This window comes from Perognathus longimembris, chromosome 6 (assembly GCF_023159225.1).
Source record: "Perognathus longimembris pacificus isolate PPM17 chromosome 6, ASM2315922v1, whole genome shotgun sequence".
Classification (NCBI taxonomy): Eukaryota; Metazoa; Chordata; class Mammalia; order Rodentia; family Heteromyidae; genus Perognathus; species Perognathus longimembris.
Genome location: NC_063166.1, coordinates 3,055,828 through 3,074,813, shown reverse-complemented (window position 1 = coordinate 3,074,813; position 18,986 = coordinate 3,055,828). Strand labels below are relative to the sequence as shown.

At 46.3% G+C, this 18,986-nt stretch overlaps 1 protein-coding gene and 1 long non-coding RNA gene across 2 annotated transcripts in view; one reads left to right on the top strand and one right to left on the bottom strand.

Moving 5' to 3' along the window:
- Pkhd1 (PKHD1 ciliary IPT domain containing fibrocystin/polyductin) overlaps window positions 1–18,986 on the bottom strand; it is a 268,602-nt gene that overhangs the window by 41,823 nt on the left and 207,793 nt on the right. The gene's annotated exons all lie outside the window — the stretch shown is intronic.
- LOC125352490 lies at window positions 10,815–18,914 on the top strand. The gene is made up of 3 exons (XR_007211172.1): window positions 10,815–11,039; window positions 18,147–18,151; window positions 18,903–18,914. It is a non-coding gene; the product is annotated as an uncharacterized LOC125352490 (long non-coding RNA).

Genomic DNA, 18,986 nt, shown 5'->3' with positions numbered 1-18,986 from the left:
TAGTGGGGACTAATAATTCTGTCTCGCATTATCGGTGTTTTGTATGGTAAAGGAAGCAGCGTTTTCCAGGCAGGCCGAGGGCAGTACTGTTATACTACCCTATCGTGTCGAAGCAATCTTGACCTGCTTTACATGTACCATGTAAGAGGGCCCCAGGGGAAGCTGCGCCCTGGCCCCGCGTTCTTCCAAGTTTGTTACCAAGTGGCTACAAGTGAGCTTCCTCCTCCCAGGCCCTCTCTACTCGATATCCAGTTCAAAACTTTCTTGAGAGCCCTTGGGGCCTGGTAAGGGCCCAGCGAGTGGATGATAATTCCTAACAATCAATCCCTAAGGGGCCTTTCATGTTCTTCCCGTTGGACCTGCTCTACGTCCATCCCCAATTTCCATCCATTACAACAGACTGAGTGAGTTATAGAAATATTATGTTTAGAGAAATTCACACGCTGCATCAAAAGCAAAATTGGACCACATCCATCGTTGGAGAGTTTATCATTTCACCAACTGCAAAATCCCTTCCCCCCCCCCTTAGATTCAAGGGTGATTTCTCTCTCTCTCTCTGAAAGTTCAGGATTTTCCAGATAAAACTTGCCACTGGTCTTTCCAGAATGGTTTCCCACCACACACGAGCTGCCCCCTGGGAAATGGCACAGCCCATAATGCATCTGGCCAGGCTCTGCGAGGGGGAAGAGCAGGAGAATTCTTTCCTGTCCTCTGAGACGATCATTTTATCCCCCAAAGCTTCCACGGCACCGACCAAGGGCACGACTGCTTGGCGATGATTGGTCACAAAGCTAACCAGATTTTCCTCCCTTCGCTTTTCCTCTTCGGCATTTGACTCTCTGACCTTCCTCAACGGCAGTGTCCATGGGCTGATTACACGCCGAGGGTGGAAGTATTTCCTTTTATTTGTTTTAAATTTTCTCACTGTTCATTTCGTCGGCAGCGTACTTGTTCTCATAGCGTGGACGAGGGTGCGGCAAAGAGGAAAGACACGCTGACCCCGCCGAGGAAATCTGCCGGCGTTTGCTCTGGGTCCGTGGGTCACTCTCGGGCGAGTCCCACGTGCGGCTGCATGGACCCCACGCTCACAGTCCCACTCACGGCCAGTGGCAGTGCCAGTCGCTGCCTGGGGTTCACTTTCCTGTTCTCCAAAGCCCCTCCCTTGTCCCAGTTGAGGAGGGCTGATGCCACCCAGTGGGGGTTGCTGCCGGAGCCTTGTCTTAGGACCCATCGCCAGTCTCTGCTAGGATCCATTACCAGGCCCGACCAGGACCCGGTGGCAAAGGAAGAATGACGGCCTGGGGATGGTAGCAGAGAACCCGCAGTGACGTTCACCAGAGGGGTCCCCATCGCACAGTTCTCAGGTGTGGATGACTACTTAACTAGAGCTATGCAAAGTAAATAACAGCTACGGGCGTGATTTAAACATGTATCATCCCAGGAGCTGGAATTAGTGCTTTAAAAACAGGGCTATGAGCGTAGCTCTGTGGTAGAGTGCTTGCCAGGTACATACAAAGCCCTAGGTTTGAAGGTCAGCACGTGGAAAACAAAACAGCGAAAAGATGTTGTCTTTAAATGTCGACTTGGGGTGAGAGGGGCAAACCAGGTGGAGCCTGGGCAACACTTCCTGCCACAAACAGAACGGCTGCACCGGGGAGGCAGGGCGACTGGGAGCTCCAGCCTGAGTTCCCTGCTGAGAGTCTGTCTCCAAAGCCAGGACACCGAAACAAATAATAACACAGAACAACATCGAATAAAATAATCCAGGCGCGGTAGTTCATCACAGCTACTGGGAGGCAGCTGTAGGAAGACTGTGGTTCAAATCTAGCCAGGTGCCATCTGGAAAACAAACTAAAACCCAGAGGACGAGGGGCCTGGTTCACGCAGCGCGGTGCCTTCCCAGCGAGGCTGAGGCCCTGAGTTCCGTCCCCCGCGCGTCACCTGGAATGCAATGGTCTTGCTCAGTAACACCGGGGTGAATGCTGCTCCCTTACTCCACAGTTCCGTGCCCCCAGCCCACGTCGGTTTCTAAAGAGATTTTCCCAGGATTCCTCCTGTACCGATGACGGGTTGACAACATCCGTCCTATCATTTACTCCAACGTGGCACTGTTATTCTTAAGACAGACAGCGGGTTCTCAGCTGAAGGCAATGGAAACAGCCCGCCTGGCCTCAGACAGCATGGCGCTAGAGACTCGGGAGAGGAGACGGTGAGCGCCTCAGCCACGTTCTTCCAGGGAACACGAGGGGTCACTGGTCAGCTCTTGCAGTTAGAGACATTAAACACCATGACTTTGAAAGATGCCATGATCCTCCGATGTCAGCCTCCTGACTCACTGGGATTACAGGTGGGAGTCACCGGCACTCCACTAGCAGATCCTTTTATATGCAGATGTTAGCAACAAAATGATAGTCCTACTTTGCCAATGACTAAACTAAAACTCACGCGACTAAACAGCCACAGACACCCAGTGTTGAGTGGTGGGTTGAATCTGTGCTGTGGCCATGAATCTAATTGCTTTGCTACCAGCCTCCTGGTCACACTCCGCCTTTCACAACAACTATGAAAGACGGGTATGAGCGGCGGCGATACGTTGATCAGCCTCATGAGGAAAATCGCGTTTCGTACAACTTGACCTAAAATAGAATGAACTAGTGAAGAACACCGGCCTCCCGACATCCTCCTTAAGCAATCTTCTTGCCGTGATGTCGCAGTTGGTATGACGGCCCTACAATGAATGTTTTCTAACTAGTAGATGGAGCCATGAGTGAAGACAGCAGCTAAGAGATTTTTCAGATTGCTTTTGCATTTTCAGGCCACACAGATTAGTAATTTGAACATTTTAAAGTAGACTATATAAGGGCAACTAAGATTTCAGACTACATTCCACAAATAATATTACCTTGAGAGCTATCTACTTGAACTAACCAAAAAAGCACCATTAATTAACTGGACACGGGAAGAAGTTGGTGCTGGGCACTGGGACTTTTGTTGTGTCCTATGTCGCCATGAACTTATTTGATGAAGGTTGTAGAAGATCAGTTTGTTAAATTTTTCCCAGTCCTGGGCCTTGAACTCAGGGCCTGGGCACTTTCCCTGAGCTTCTTTTGCTCAAGACTAGCACCCTGCCACTTGAGCCACAGAACCACTACCGGCTTTTTCTGTGCATGTGGTGCTGAGGAATCGAACCCAGGGCTTCATGCATGTTAGGCAAGCACTCTACCACTAAGCCACCTTCCCAGGCCAGTTTGTTAATTTCTAAGCACAGTCTTCAGCCGTTCTAAACGTTATTGTTTCTGCCTCCACTGAGAAAAATCTAGTTTATATTTTGGAGAACTTGACAATGTGGTTCACTACACAGAGCCCCACACAGGAGATGGAGCAACTATTCTATTTATTACCAGTGTTACCAAAATTCAACATTGCTAACCATTGCCTTAACTCCTCTTAAGCAAGCTGGCTTCGCTTTCAGAGCTTCGGACTCACCATCTCGAAAATGAGAGGAGACTAGGCTCTCACTGGGCTTCCTCTTGACCTTCATTTGCAAAAGACTGTTAGGACTAACAGACCAATGGGCCAGGCGCACGGCTGCACACGAGCCTCTGCAACGCTCCGGATCCTCCGTCTCCAGCGACCCAAGTGAGCGTTTAACCCACCACCCCCGTCTCTTGTCTTTGACTCTCTGCTCATTTTCCTTCCTGCGCCATGGCTTCAGCCTGTGTTCGGTAGCCCTCTCTTGGCTCCGTCCTCCCCATCCCTCTCCCACCCCGACATCCGCACGCCCAACCCTGCCAATCGCCCGCCCTCCACCCACCGCCCGGGCCCGCACCGCCACCGCCCGTCTCCCCCTTCTCGTCCGCTCGTCGCACGCGTGCCTGGGACGTGGAGAAGTCCCGTAGAAAATCCCTTGACGAAGCGCTCGTACATCGTACGCCTCCACGGGCGCAGATTTCTCCGAATCACAGGGCTCTTCCTTTATCAACACAAACGCGCGCACACACAACAGAGAGAGGGGGAGAGACAGAGACGGAGAAGGAGGGAGGGGGGGGGGAGAGGGAGGGAAAGCACTGGACGGCGGCCCTGCTCCAAATCAAACTGAATTTGTCAACCACTCTGTGCCATGGGTCCATCACGTAATGTGATCCCAGTCGTTGGGCAGGCCTGCTGTTACGTATTTTAATCTTCTTTTTCTCTCCACCTTCCCAGTTTCCCCCGAATCCTACCATTTCTCTGACTTATCTTAGATGATCAGATTTTGTTCATCTTTCTCACAAGCCACCCAACCTCACCACAAAAATTGAAAGGACCCCTTGAGATCACTGTCGCTCTTCCCTTAGAGTCTTCTAAGCCCGGAGCACCGAAAATCTTTACTACTGACGCCGAGACGCAGTGCAGCTGACATATGGGCAGAATCTTTGCCTCCCTGGGCAAAGACACTGCATTCCTAAACTGCTTTGTTGAATGGCAACTCCTCTGTACAACTACTTAAAGGTAATAACTACACATATACACATGCATAGGTATGCATGTATAGATGTGTAAGTGTGTGGATACGCACACACGTATGTAGTGATATGATCATCTCTTAAGGCCCAAGGATGGCAACACACCTGGGCAGCCACCTTGCCACTGGGGAAACATACTTCTCGTAGCTTTCCCCCCCGGCAGGCCACGAGACCGTGGCCTCTTCCAAGAGCACGGACTACGCAACGCCTGGAACTCGGCTGGGACCTTTGAGCAACAACAAGTACAAAGCGTACGACCTTGCCAAAATGTTGAAATCAAAACAGTGAAGAAGAAAGGGGAGAAAATGAGCTTCTAAGTCTACTATAACCGATGGCAAATAGACAAAGCTGAATAAAAAAAAAAAACGGACTTAAAAGTATTTAGTAATATTTCTTTAAGTCGGCAGGATTTAAAGAACAGAGGTCTTATATCTCAGAGTCTTTTCAGTAAAATCCACAGTTTAATCTCATCGAAAACACTCCTCTTGTTAAATAAACATCATCTAATGAACAGAGGATTTTCACAAAATCCTTTCATATCTTGTTATTCTCCAGTATAAATTAAAGCATTTAACTTGTCTTTTTAATGCAACCTCAAGCTCGAGCCTCTCACCTTACCACTTAATACTGTTATTTCTAAGGCAGAAGAACCACTTTTCTGAAAGCAAAGAGAGATTGAGAAGAAGAGGAAAACAAGAAGAAAGAGAGCTCTTAAAGTCAATAAATCTATAACACGACTGGTGTTCAAAACATAACTTTTATCCATCCAACCTATTCTTATGATGTATTTCTGTATTTTCTAGGCTTGAAGCAATCTTGGCTTCTAAAAACTGTCAGAAACACACTTTGATATCTCGAGCCTCTTTTCTTCATAGGTTTTGAAAAAGACGGACAACTGTTTCATATCCTTGGCCCTTATAATCCTATGGGTACTTGTGAATAGTGCTAGGAAATACAGTAAGTATAACTATCTTGGTTTTGTAGAGGCCGCAAGACAGGTGCTTTGTGTTCGTGTGAATTTGAGAATGGAAATGTTAATCCCTGCTTATCTGTGCCTTCTTGTCTGATATCTGTTCTACCTTTGCTTTTGAAAAGTGAAAGAAAAATGCCAAAAGCCAACATGAAGTAGGAGATTGCTTGGCTGCTGTTATTGTTGCTGTTGTTTTTATAGATCTTTTGGTTCTTGGGGGGGAAAAAAAAACAAACAAGCATGTGATCCTACTTCTGAGCCAAAGAAAAGACAACCTCTCTCCCTCCTATCCCTACTTGAATTCCAACAAGAACGTGCTCTGGAGCCCTGGTTCCTCCCGGGTGGCGTTCCCAAGCTGGAGGGCTGCGTTCATAGATGCGCTCACAGTTTGGGATTGTGAGCACCGAGGCCCAAGCCGTACTGTATGCTTTGGAAAGAAGATCTCGCACATCACAGCAAACCACAGCAGCGGGAAGGTGTGCTAAAAAACCGCCCGCGTTCGTGATTTGGCCGTGGGGACCAGACAGTCACCGGTAGCCACTGGCTCCTAGCAGCAGCAGAGCAAAGTTCACGAGCGCCGTCACGAACACCAGCAACTAAGCTCCGATCTGTGGGTGTCTGGAAAGGACTCGCCAGGCCTGACGTGCCCGCCTTCCTCCTCTGTGCTGTCTGCTGCCCGGTGCACTTCAGAAACTTCTGGGCCGCGGTTTCTACCTTGCTATTTCCTGTTTGGATAGTAAGACTTCATTTTAAAGAGTCAGAATATAGAGGAAGAGACAAAGAAATTGGATTTCTGCGCCTCCAAATCCTTCACCTATAGGGATCGAACCACCAGTGTTAGGTTTGGCAAACCAGAAAGACGAGAGGAGAAAACACGGACCATGCTAATCCTGGGGGGATTTCAGGTAGGAACAAAAGGACCCCAGGTGGTGGGACGTGAGCCCCAGAAACTTCATGTGCTACCCAGGGCAGGAAACGAGGACAAAGCGATGCACCACAGTTGAAGGAGAGGGCCACGCAATGCTCAGACCCACAGGTTAAAAAATGACCCTAATAACAGTCCTCCTAATGAGCCGCTTTGCATGCGTGCCTAATCAAACATGCTGGGAAATCATCGTAAGGCAGATCGGGAAATTGGTGTGAGATTAATATTTCTTCGCAATGGGCCCGATTGCAATAATAAATACTCTCCCTCTCTGCTGCCCTGAGTCTGAACTTGTGAAATCCCCAGCGACAATCCCAGGAATCGATGCCCCACGCCTGCCCCGTGGACCTCGGCGGCTGTGCGCTGGCTTCGCTCCTGCGCGAGGGTGTCAACCTTGGGGGGAGGGCTGGCGCACTAAACTGGATCGTTCCAGTGGGCGCGGGGGGGGGGGGGCGCGGATTTCCTGTGCACCACAGGTTAGTTAGCGAGGTCTCTACCTCTGCGTGCCTGAAAATCTACCCCTGGGCCCACTTGTGAAAATCTGCCCCTGGAAATCTAGCCCCGGGCCCAAATGCCTCCCGACGTTAGTAAATGTCCCCTGGGGTGGGGCAGGATGACTCTCTCTGAGCTATCACTCTTCCAGAAGGATCCTGCACATAGCCGCCTGTGACATGGGCATCTGAAAACCTCCACTCCAACTCTGCTTATAAACAACAACAACATTCTCTTCCAGAAGGCTGCCAACTCCAGCTCCAGGACATTTGCCTGTGGGTCCACTGAAATTCTCGTTCCAAAGCTGTAAAGAAGTTGCTGTCGGCTGTGGCTTCCAAAATACAACATGGACCCGAGACACAGGAAGGCGTGAGGATTACATGTCCTGTGTAAAGACTTACCCATTATCAATGATTTGGAAATGATCTGAGACCAATAAACAGCTCGGGAGAGTTGGATTACAAATAAGAGGAGGATCAGATATATCTATAACTATATCTATATATAGCAGAACTTGTAGAGGTTAAAGAAAATCTGTGCAATTCAGTAAGGGTGTTATTATATCCTCATTGGACAATGAAAAATTCAAATCTGTAAGAATCGGATTATATGTATCCCAAATAGTCCTTATCCTCTGAGATCCAATTCATGTATTTTGAAAAGCACAACCTAACTTCGTTGAGCTCAGCTGTTCATCACTGTGCCCGGCTTCCGGTACATGGCTCAACTATGACTATGGACAACCTGTGAGCCACTGGTCAGATGCCTTTCAAGGAAGGGTTAAATGTCCCTCAAATGCATCAGATAATTAGCTAAGCCAGCAGCAAGATGTTAGACTAGGCAGACTAATGATCTGATCTCGATGGCAATTCCCATGGTTCCTAAGGAGCACAGCATCAATCATTTAATAAATACACGCTTTCCATTCAGCTCCAGAGCGGGTGGAAAAAAAAATCTCAGTGGTGAGAAAATTGCCCATGTTTTTCCTGGTATATCAATATGCATTTCCCTTAAAGCAAGGCGATTTCTCACATAACACATTTCTAATCTTTCTTTCAAATACTATTATATTAATTATTGCCAGAATAAGTGCCGGGAGGGAAATCCGCATAACTGGACAATAAAGAGTTAGGTTCAAACAAGATCCCCCAACTCTGCTTTTTAATAATTATGGACAAGTTTCCTTTCAGATCACAATGATTCTTTTTAAAAATTATAGATATAAATATGTATAATTATAACATAGAAAATTATAACATATACTAGAATATACATGCTATAATTACATAAAAATATCTATCTCGGTGTATATGTGTGTATATATACATATACATTAGATAGATAGATAGATAGATAGATAGACAGATAGATAGATAGATAGATAGATATTACCTGGCTGTTCTACCATTCCAACTCTAAGATTATTGCATCATGGTTCCCAACACCCATAGCCACCAGTTAGGAACAGAAAATACAGTCTGAATGCAAAGAAGTCTCAGATGGTTAAACAACTGTCTAAACATTCTAGATCATTGAGAAATTGTATTTATTTCCTATTTAATTCTATTTATTTTTCAAGGTCTCCTCTAATCTACAGTCCTAGGGAGCTCAACAAATGCACCCCTTCTTATAACGACAGTCCCAGTGGGAACGTCACCTAATTCCCCTCTCCGCCCACTCCCTCGCGTAGAACGACAGCTCCACCAGCTCTGTCCTAGCCTTGGACAGCCACCAGCCCTTCCGCTTCCGGGACAGCATCCTAATTCACTGTGGCCAGCTCAGCTTTGGGTCCTGCAGCGGGGGTATGTGACATCCATCGGGACTTGGTGGGTGGTTCACTAAGGACACCCCCCCACACCCATGGGCATTTCACGTGGCTTTCGTTGCACAGTCGGGCCTTCCCCTGGAAGCCCCGTGACGTCTTCCATGAGTGGGAAGCTCAGGGTTGTGCAGAAGGCCGAGTTGTTTTCTGGGAGTCGTGCGAGTAACCAGCAGCGCTCCCCTGCTAACAAGATTCTCGGGGAGGGAAGACTCCGCACACAATCAGTTCGCCCTAATTGAATGCATAGTTTTATTACATAACTGATGGTTTTAAACTGCCAGCCAATTAGTTTGTCAAACAGAGGTTAAATTCTTGACTGGTTTATTCAGGCTACATTTACACAGAATTTACAATGCAAGTCGCCAATCCTGGCAGCAAGAAATGCATTCTCTTTAACAAGTGAATTTAGTGTGGACTTCCCTTTAACAAGTTTTTAAAAAAAAAAAAAAAAGAAGAGGGGAAGGCAATTTTCATTAAGGTGTTTATCTAGAATTTTATAATGCCTTATATTTTACTCAATAAAATGTTCTTGGCTATCTAGTTACCTAATTTTGAGATTTTTTTTTAAGTCATGATCTTTCCCTCTGGTAATACCACATTTGAAATTATCAAATAAGAATTAAACAAGAATCTGCCAATCTGTCTTGATGGACCAATTCAAAAGAATCACGTAGCATTTTTTCAACTCACATCTATTAGTTGTACAGGGGGTGGGGTTCATTTTAACAAATTCATATTTACTTACTATGAACCTCAATCAGATTCACCCCTTCTCTCTCTCTCCCCTCCACTTTCTTAAAATAATCTCAACAGGTTTTCATTGTTCTGCTTCTAGACATGCATACTAAATATTTACCCTCTTTCCAACTGATAACGTTGGGCAAAAATTAAGCCTACCTGAAAATTCTGCCATTCATCTCTGAGCATAGATATTCCTCATATATAGTCCTACCTGTCAGTTAAAACGATCTTCATTATGCGTGTTTTCATTTCCAGTGCATTTTATTATCTTTACATACTTGCACAAAGAGGTTTCAATTCGACCTATCAATTGATGAGAACAATGTATCTTGGTCAATGTCACCCATTAAACACCCTCAACCCCATTAATCTCAACCCCAGGCAGGTCTGGAAGTTTCACTTGTGTACACTGAGTGTTATGACTATAAAATTCTGGTGTTCCTACTACTGAACAGCTAGGAAATAAAGTGATTTACCAGATTTTCTAAGCACATATTATACTTTCAACCTACGCCAAGTAAAATGAGTTGCATAGAAGAGCCAAGCATGGAGGAAAACACAGACTTCGTGTGCTAATGTCCAGATCTGTGGTGAGACATTGCATTTAGGAAGTTGTCAGAAGCTAATTGTTTCTTCAACCATACATATATTTATATGAGCATTTTGAAGAGCAAAGCCAACTAACTTTTGTTACAAAATACCAGCTAGCATCTTCAGGCTTTATAGGTCAAGAGGCAAAATCAAGTCTATTGGGGAAAGAACAAAATTCTATGACTGTTATTGATGAATTTCGAAACCTAGATTTACCATATTTCAGAGAGCATTATTAGCAGGATTAATCTATTTTATGTCAATAACAAATAGAGAAATCAAAGGTGCCACTTTTCCCCTGGGACTCAGAATTAGTGATTGTTTTTTTGCTCACATTTGCCTTCAGTTAAATAGCTATTGAGATTTCCTAGAAGATGTGCTAAGTAGTAAAGACACAGACAAAAGGCCCTGTGGCCTCTAAGAGCAAACATTCTAGAAAGGCAAGGCTGACAGATCACAGTATCGGCATGTAATGGATGGCGGGCTTCATGTGTAAAAAGTGGTCTAAAAGCAGAAGTGAAGACGTAGGTAAATTGTGCTAAAGCTTTTCTAAATCCATGTGTTTTCCCCTTTGTTGTCTGGGTACTTTAGACACTGGATTTTTAAAATGTTTGATTCCTTAAAAATCCTTGTGTTGTGGGGCGCCGGTGGCTCACACCTGTCATCCTAGCTACTCGGGAGGCTGAGGTCTGAGGACCCCAGTTTGAAACCAGCCCAGGCAGAAAACTCCATGAGGCTTTCATCTCCAATTAACCCTCAGAAACCAGAAGTAGCGCTGTGGTTCAGGTGGGCGAGTGCTAGCCCTGAGCACAAAGAGCTCAGGGACAGCGCCCAGGACCTGAGTTCAAGCCTCATAACTAACAACAACCTGCGTCGCTTCTGAATGGCTATTTTCACTCTGTCCATTTGTAGCACTGGGTATTCCAAATGCTCTTGCCTGAATCCAAGAGGACCTTGAGGGCATAGTTAAGAGGAAGGCTATTCGTGTGTATTGTAGCAACGCAGGAGGCTGAGATCTGAGGATCACGGTTCAAAGCCAGCCCAGGCAGGAAAGTCTGTCAGACTCTTATCTCCAGTTAATCACCAGAAAACTGGAAGTGGTGCCGCGACTCAAGTGGTAGAGCACTAGCTTTGAGCTGAAGAGCTCAGGGACAGTGCCCAGACCCAGAGTTCAAGCTCCACAACTGACAAAATAGAAAAAAAAGAGGCCAAATGCCTTTGTCTCTTTATTTTTGTCTTTTCTTTCAAGTTAATATAACATCTAATGGGAAAATAAGTATCAAGACCACATGTATTTTGTACATATATTCAGAAAGAAAAAAAAAAAACAACTCTCTCGAGTTTCCTCCTCCCAAGCAGAGGGCTCTGTGGTGAACTAGGACCGAAAGCAGCGCAGCATCCCAAGTGATGAAGTACGAAAGCCAGTTCTGTATTTTAACTCCTGGGCAGCTCGGCCGCCATTCAAACCTCACGTGTGTCAAGTAGGGGGGCTTTTCTAGGGGGAATTGCCCGGCGCTCATGTCTCCGCACGGATGATCATTGTCGGAAGAGTAACTGGACCATTCCCAGAGCGTAAGTTCTGCCTCAGCGTCACAACAGTGAAGACGTGAGGGAAGGCAGGTGCTCCCCACGTGAGAAAGACCCCAGCCACCGCTGTGCTTCCTGACACGCGCACGAACGATCACTACCCCGGGAAAGGAAGTGTGCTCTGCCATTCCTTCTAGCCTGGAATTGATTTTCGCCCTAGACAGGTAAGGCATACGCCCATGAAACAAAGAGAATCCTACAGAATAACGAACCATGAGAAGGAAACCCAAGCAACATGAAGTCTTTAGATCGCAAAGCACATCAGACACTACGCCAATAAACTAGGATTCTATTCTGCAAAAGGAAGAGGGTTTGTGCCAACAAACACACACAGGATCAGATCTGCATTTGAGAACAGGCATCTCCTCTTGTTACAGACTGTAGAATCTTAAGTTTAGGCTACTTAAACGGAGAACGGCACAACTACAGTTGAGATAAAGGCTCCACCATGGTACTCATGAGAAAATGAAAGAGAAAGCGTGGATGTCATAGCTATGGAGAAGGTGTCAGGCCAGGCTGACTCTTAAGTAGGAAGAGAACGAGAGGGAGAAGTAGTGAAGAGTGACCACGAACTGGGGAGAATGAACATAATCTGGGGTACTGGAGATAGCAAGCACAATTGTGACGTTGGATATGTAGATCTGGGGGTGGAGTGGGCTCGGGTCTGGAATAGAAATGGAGATTTGAGGGCTGGGGATATAGCCTAGTGGCAAGAGTGCCTGCCTCGGATACACGAGGCCCTAGGTTCGATTCCCCAGCACCACATATACAGAAAACGGCCAGAAGCGGCTCTGTGGCTCAAGTGGCAGAGTGCTAGCCTTGAGCGGGAAGAAGCCAGGGACAGTGCTCAGGCCCTGAGTCCAAGCCCCAGGACTGGCCAAAAAAAAAAAAAAAAAAAGAAATGGAGACTTGAGAGTACTCAGCACAGACCAGGACATCAAGGCTAGCCTAGGCAAGGTCTGGAAGAGGAAGGAAAGGAAGAAAGGATGAAGATGGCTATGACAAGAGTTAACAAAGCACTGAAGTTGCAGGTAAGGTTAGAAAAGGATGCCAAAGGAGAATACGACAAAGAGCAAATGGCTGGGGTAGTGTATGCTGGTACTGGAGATTAAACCCTTGCGCTTACTGGCAAGATCACTAGGCCACATGCCCAGCCTCCGGAGAGTTAGCTTCAGTGACCAGGTCAAAGGGGCTAAAAGACTGAGAGCGGCTGATAGAACGCAGTTCCCAGCCCGCCTGCCCCCTGTCAGTCATTCTAGACTGACAAGCAGGCCAGGCACTGCCTGGAAAATCAAAGAAAGGCAGGGTGGGATTCTGAGATGGCTATGACAGGAGCCCTGGGGAATGGAGGGGCAAAGCCCCTCGGAAGAGTCTGATGACACCATCAGAAACTCTGTGTTAGAGCCACTCCTCAGAACTGGGCGAGCGCTGCCTGGAAAGCCGGTGGCACAAACGATGGCTGCCCTTCTCTGGGAAAGGCGCCCTCCAAGGCCGCGTTTCCACCTAAAAGTCCACCAGGAGAGACTCATTTCGTTGGGCCTTGAAGGCATTGTGCTGGCAGCCATGTCCTATTAAAGTGCAAATATCCAGGTAACAACGTCAAATGAGGCCAGGAGCGTTGCATGAAGTAGAAGAAAAGCGAGAAAGATATATATATATATATATATATATATATATATATATATATATATATATATATATATCAAAAGAAAGAAAAACTTTACCTCCTTTATAATTTTGCCTGAAATTTTGCTTGAATTCTATCATTACTAATAACAAAATGATGTGCAAAGATGTGAGCACAGACGGGGAAGATCGAATTAATGACGGGTACTATTTTCTGAAGTTATCCTTCATATAATATATACACAGAGGCAGCACAGACGGAGTATTTCTAAGAATAAAAATACTAATCTGGGTCAAAATCAAATCCATACAGGTGATGCAGAAGGCACTTGGAAACGTTAAATGCCCCAGGGTCACACGTGTGAGAATCGACCGGAATTGTGCCTATAATTTACACCCACAGAAAGGTGTGGAAACCCCTGAGTCTTCTAGTGATTACCGGGTGATCACAAAGTGGCTGCCAGGGGACTGTCCTTTCTCGACTTCTCTTCGGCAATTGAAAGGATGCGTTGGTGCCAACGCTTTTCCTATCCATGGCGTTCCCCCATTCCAAATCCCCTTCCTTCTGATCCTAGGTCCACAGTACCTGCGTTCCTCTCCCATCTATTGAAAATGGACAATTCATTATTGCCGTGTGCCCAGTCAATCCGTGTCTCATGGTGAAGAGGGGAAACGACGCTGTCGCCCAGGGAGATGACCAGCCCCAAATGGCCCTTCCTGTCTACCTGAAGAGGAGAGTTCTTCCCCAGCATCCAAAAGAGGACACCTAGTAGACATCATCTCTGATCCTCACGCCGCGGTGGAAAAATGAGCGTGATGACCAGCAAAGGTGGAGGAGGGGGGAGGAAGACCAGCGGGAAGCAGAATGAGGAGATGCACGAGGAGGAGGGCTCAACACCGAGACCACCACCAGCTGGTCAATCCTAAAAGACTGGCAGTAGAAACTGACGTGATTGCTGTCGGCCCATCTCCACCGGTACCTGCTAGCCCTTGCCTTAGGTGCCAAGCGCGGTTTCCTCCGCTGTGTTTCCTGCGATCTCCCTCCTGTGACTATGATAACTAGTTTCTTTTTAATGTCTCCTTTTCACCCTGGGCTCTCACTCTGCGAACTTACCAGCCCCACTTCTGTCAAGTTCTGTCCTAACTGTATAGTACATGTTAGAGTCGCAGGAAAGATCGACTGAATTGGCCACGAGGAAAAGGGAAACCACACCTCACGGGTGGACGAACCACACAGCCACGTGGCTCCAATGACTCTGGACACAGATAACTTACTCCTGTGGTCCAATAAAAAAAAACCCTATAACTAGATCCTCCATTCCCTCCCGAAAAATCTCCTCCTTTGGAAGAAATTGAAACACTTAGAAATGTTGATAGGTCGACTTTCTCTTGGGAGAACTTTCCAGACTCCTGATGCAGCAGGAACAGTGCCCTTTGTGTGGAAAAGCGGAATCTCTGGTATGGAAAACAAAATCACGGTACCCTACAGTGCCAAAAATCCAGGAAAACACTCACCAAACACTGCAGCTTCGGCCCGCTGTAACTGAAATACACTTCTGTTCAATGCTCTGGAGATGGATATAGTATATTCAACATAGTTACTGTGTGAAAATATACAAATTACTGTTAATAATGGTAGTGAGTATTGAATAAGTGTAACATACTAGGCACCAAGTGGATATAACTTTTCTGCTCATCACATACAGCCAAATGAGGTTAAGTGCCATCAATTTCAAATATAAAAAAAAAAGAATAAGAAAATGGTGAGGCACTGGTGACCTCACTGTATGTAATAAAACATCTCCACAGGACACCGTGTTACGCCCCTCTCCCGGGCTCTTCAGAGCCTCGCAGTCCATTCATTTCCTATCCCAGACACGGATCTGGCTCACGGGGCTGGGTTCGAGAAGGTTGGCTTGGCATTGCCTTCGGTTCCTGGGCTTGGCTGCTGCCTCTCCAAGAGATGAACCACTGTATACTCATGCATTGCCACCAAGACACCCCCTGTCCAATTGGGGACCTGAATCTCTGTCTCCCCTTCTGCCCGTGAACGGTTCTGAGATGCCATTCATCAAGGGTCTTACCCCACTGCAGCTGCCCCTCTCCCATTCTCAGACTTCTTTCCAAATGAATAGTCTACGTGGCAGGCTGTTTCCATGGCATGGAGGGTGAAAAGAAGCCATTCCCCCACCATCTGAAATCATCTTGTCTCTATCCCTCAGCTTTACAGAGCTCATCTGCAGCAGCTAACACAGTTGATCTGAGGCGGAAATCCCTCGTCTTGGATGGCTCTGACTTCTTCATTTCCTGTGAATGGCAGTGCTATCTGCATCTGTTGGGTCTCAGGACCATGTTGAGAATATTTGTCTACCTCTGCTGGAAGCCCTTCTGATTAGTCAGGCTCCTTGAGTTAGAAACATAAGGATTTATAATGAAAAAGAATCACACAGTAAAAACAGAAAGAATGAAAAGAAAACAAACCAATAAAGAACCTCTCCTATCATAACATTGAAGGTTCTGGTATTTGCTGGCTTTGGAGTGGGTTCAAAATAAATGAAAGAAATGTGTATTTTATTAAATGCTAATATTGAGAAGATGTGAGGGGGAAAGGAAAGATAAATACCTCCAATCGTACTTGCAAATGTGGGCCTACTCCTTTGCCCTTCCAAATGCTACGATGGTTTCTTTGCCTGTGAGCAGCCTATTCCTGTTTGGGGGACCAAGCCTGAGGCCAAGAAGAAAATCGCTCTAGGAGGAGCATTGGTAAGCCTGCCTCTGGCCCAACAGACAGGGGCGCCACACTGCTCTTGGCCAATCCTGTAACCCAATACCCAGCTCTCCCTGGCCAACTTGCAGCTGCCCACTCAACTTCCGCCACAGGAAAGCCCTTCTTGCTTCTGATCCCACATTGAGAACCCTGTAATCAACTCTATCCCTGCCTGCAACATCTGCCATTGTTAACATGAGCTCTGTTTGTCTTAAAATATAAATAGGCCCCAAATTTCAAGAGTTCAGCCTACACTGAACCGTAACAGCATAGCTTCTTCCTTTTCTTTTGTGGTAAGAGCCTGATCCCCCTCCTGGGTTTTGACATTCATTTTAAGAACAACAATGGAATAAAGCAGAGAGGAAAAGGATTTCAGGGGGTCAGGAGTATTCAAGGGGGTCAGAAATGGTTTCGTTTTTAGTACATTTTCAGTAACACACGTTGCCTAAATTTCAGTCGTTTTTCTGTATCCATTTTTTCTCCACACCAAAGTTAAGAAACTATCATCAAGCTTACATACACACATGTGTGTGTGATTAACTCTATTTTTAATTACATGCTTTTAAAAATTTTTTAAAAAATTATCTTGAAGTAGTTGTACAAGGAGTTGGCATTTAAGAAAGGCTTTGTGGATAATAGATATTGATCAATGTCCCCCCTTTCAACATCCTCGCCCATCCCACCCCTACCCACTCGGCAAAGGCACGGGTGAGCTGCCGTGGCAAAGTTCCCCTGAACAATTAACATGAAATGTAAGAAAAATGAATATGGAGGGAGTTGAAATATGTCTCATGGTGGGGGGGGGGGGGGCAAGTACTCGTGGGAGAGGGGCAGACAGAGAGGGCAAAGGAGGGTGGCTATCATCACAATGGTTTATGGAGCACATAACATGGAGCGATGATGCTTGCTGAGCCTGGGAAGGAAGAGGGTGGGGAAGAAGGAGGCGGAAGAGACTGATGGAGCCGTACTGTATACACAAACAGACATGTGAGACTGAGGCACACTTGAATGACTAACATGAAGAGAAATGACCATCAAAAAAAGTTGAGAAAAAGCTCACTTTACCAGTAAGTCTTATTTTTTTCTTACTCAATACTCAAAGTAGTTTACAGCATCTGCATCTATTAACGTGGGTAGTTCTGCCTCTGGGACAAACGGCAGATTTTGTGTGGCTCAACTGCTGGCAAACGTTTTCAAGCAAAGGCTCTCCTACCTCTGTGCTTCTCCCCAAGTTATTCCACTGAGTTTCTTCCTGTCTTCCTGCTCAACTTCACGTTCTATATCCTCTCTCCTATCACTTCATTTTATTCCAGATACCTTTCAAATTTCAGCAAGAGTTCACATGCTATAACCTGAGGGCCTAACCCCAACTGAACACTGGAATAACTTTTTACCCCATATCCTAGGCTCTAGAACTCCTTTAAAAGCCAAGCCGAAGCAGCTACTATCTCTTTCCTTATTCTCCCATGTCTGTTCTCCAATCCTCCATTCCAGGGCCATCCTGCTATGGACAGTGCAGGGACTGTTGGTTTCCTCTCTCTAGATCCCCTAGGTCAGGAATAAGTAACCCACTCTACTTCTTCTCTTCTATTTCTTTGATCTGTACCACCGTCTCCATCCTGGCTGCCATCAATCTTCTCCAGGTCAGTGCATTTCCTACAAATCGTAACAATCCCAACCGTGTCCTGGGAAGTCTTTCCATTTGTCTAAGCTCCATCCCTTTCTTCTCCCTGCTTCCTGTGGCCTGCTTGTTCTTCTGAAGCCCAGCTTCCTGTGGTCGCCTCTGTTCTGAAACCTTCACAGCCCCCTCAGTGGGGGCTTTGAAGAGCACTAAAGTCTCTCCAAAGCATGCCGATGCCCTCTCAATATCCTGGCCATTCGGAGCTCTTTATTCATGTAGACCCTCAATATGAAAGCCATTTTTAAATACCCCCCAATCAATAAACTATACCAACAAATGCTCATGGAATAGTGTTTCTGTGCTTCCTGGTACAGTACTTCAGATTAGCATCAACTGCTTGATTTTCTTTTCTTTCCAAGTAGTAGAGGTCTCTGGAGTTCTTCACTTATATGTGGATTCATTAGAGAGCTTATGTGTAGCAATGGTGATAGGCAAAAAGGGCTTGTGGGGGGGGGCATTGAATTCAGAAAGACCTGGATACAGCAGGAGTGGTGGCACATACCTATGAGTCCAGCTACTTGGGGAAACTAAGGCAGGCAGAGCACAAGTTTCAGGCAGCCCTAATTTGTTTATCAAAACTCTGTGTCAAAATATTTTTAAGTTAAAAATACTGGAGATGTAACTCAGTGATAGTGTGCTTACCTAACATATATGCAGTCTTAGGTTCAATCTCCTATAATACAGAAGCTAGATACACAGAGAGAGTGAGAGAGAGAGGAGACAAAGAGGAGAAGGAGGGAGGGAGGGAGGGAAGGAAGGGAAAGAGGGAGGGAGGGAGGGAGGGAGGGAGGGAGAGAAGAAAGGAAGAGGGAGGGAAGGGAGGAGGGAGGAAAAAAGGAAGGAGGGAGGGAAGGAGGAAGAAAGAGAGAGGGCAGAAGGGGAAGGAGGGAGGGAGGAAAAGAGGGGGAAGAGAAGGAGAGAAGGAAGGAGAGCAGGGTAAGAAAGGAACACTGGACACAAATCCTGGCTGTATCTCATGACACTGTAAACATGTGGGCTTCCGTGTGATATAAGAACAATAGTGAAAGTAGATAAAGATGCGCAAAGCACCCAGAAGCACCCACCATCTGAGAGGCATCCGGTCCCTAGGACTCCCGTAACACAAGTAACCCTTACTACATTCTAGAAGTGAATTGGTGCCTATGGGTTGCACTGAACTAAAATGAACAGAACAAATCTCCCAGGCCTCTAAGAGGTTCTAACCCAGGCCTCTAAGAGGTTCTAACCCAGGCGGGGGAAGGAGTGGACACCACATGGTACTATCCGCCATCATTCAAAG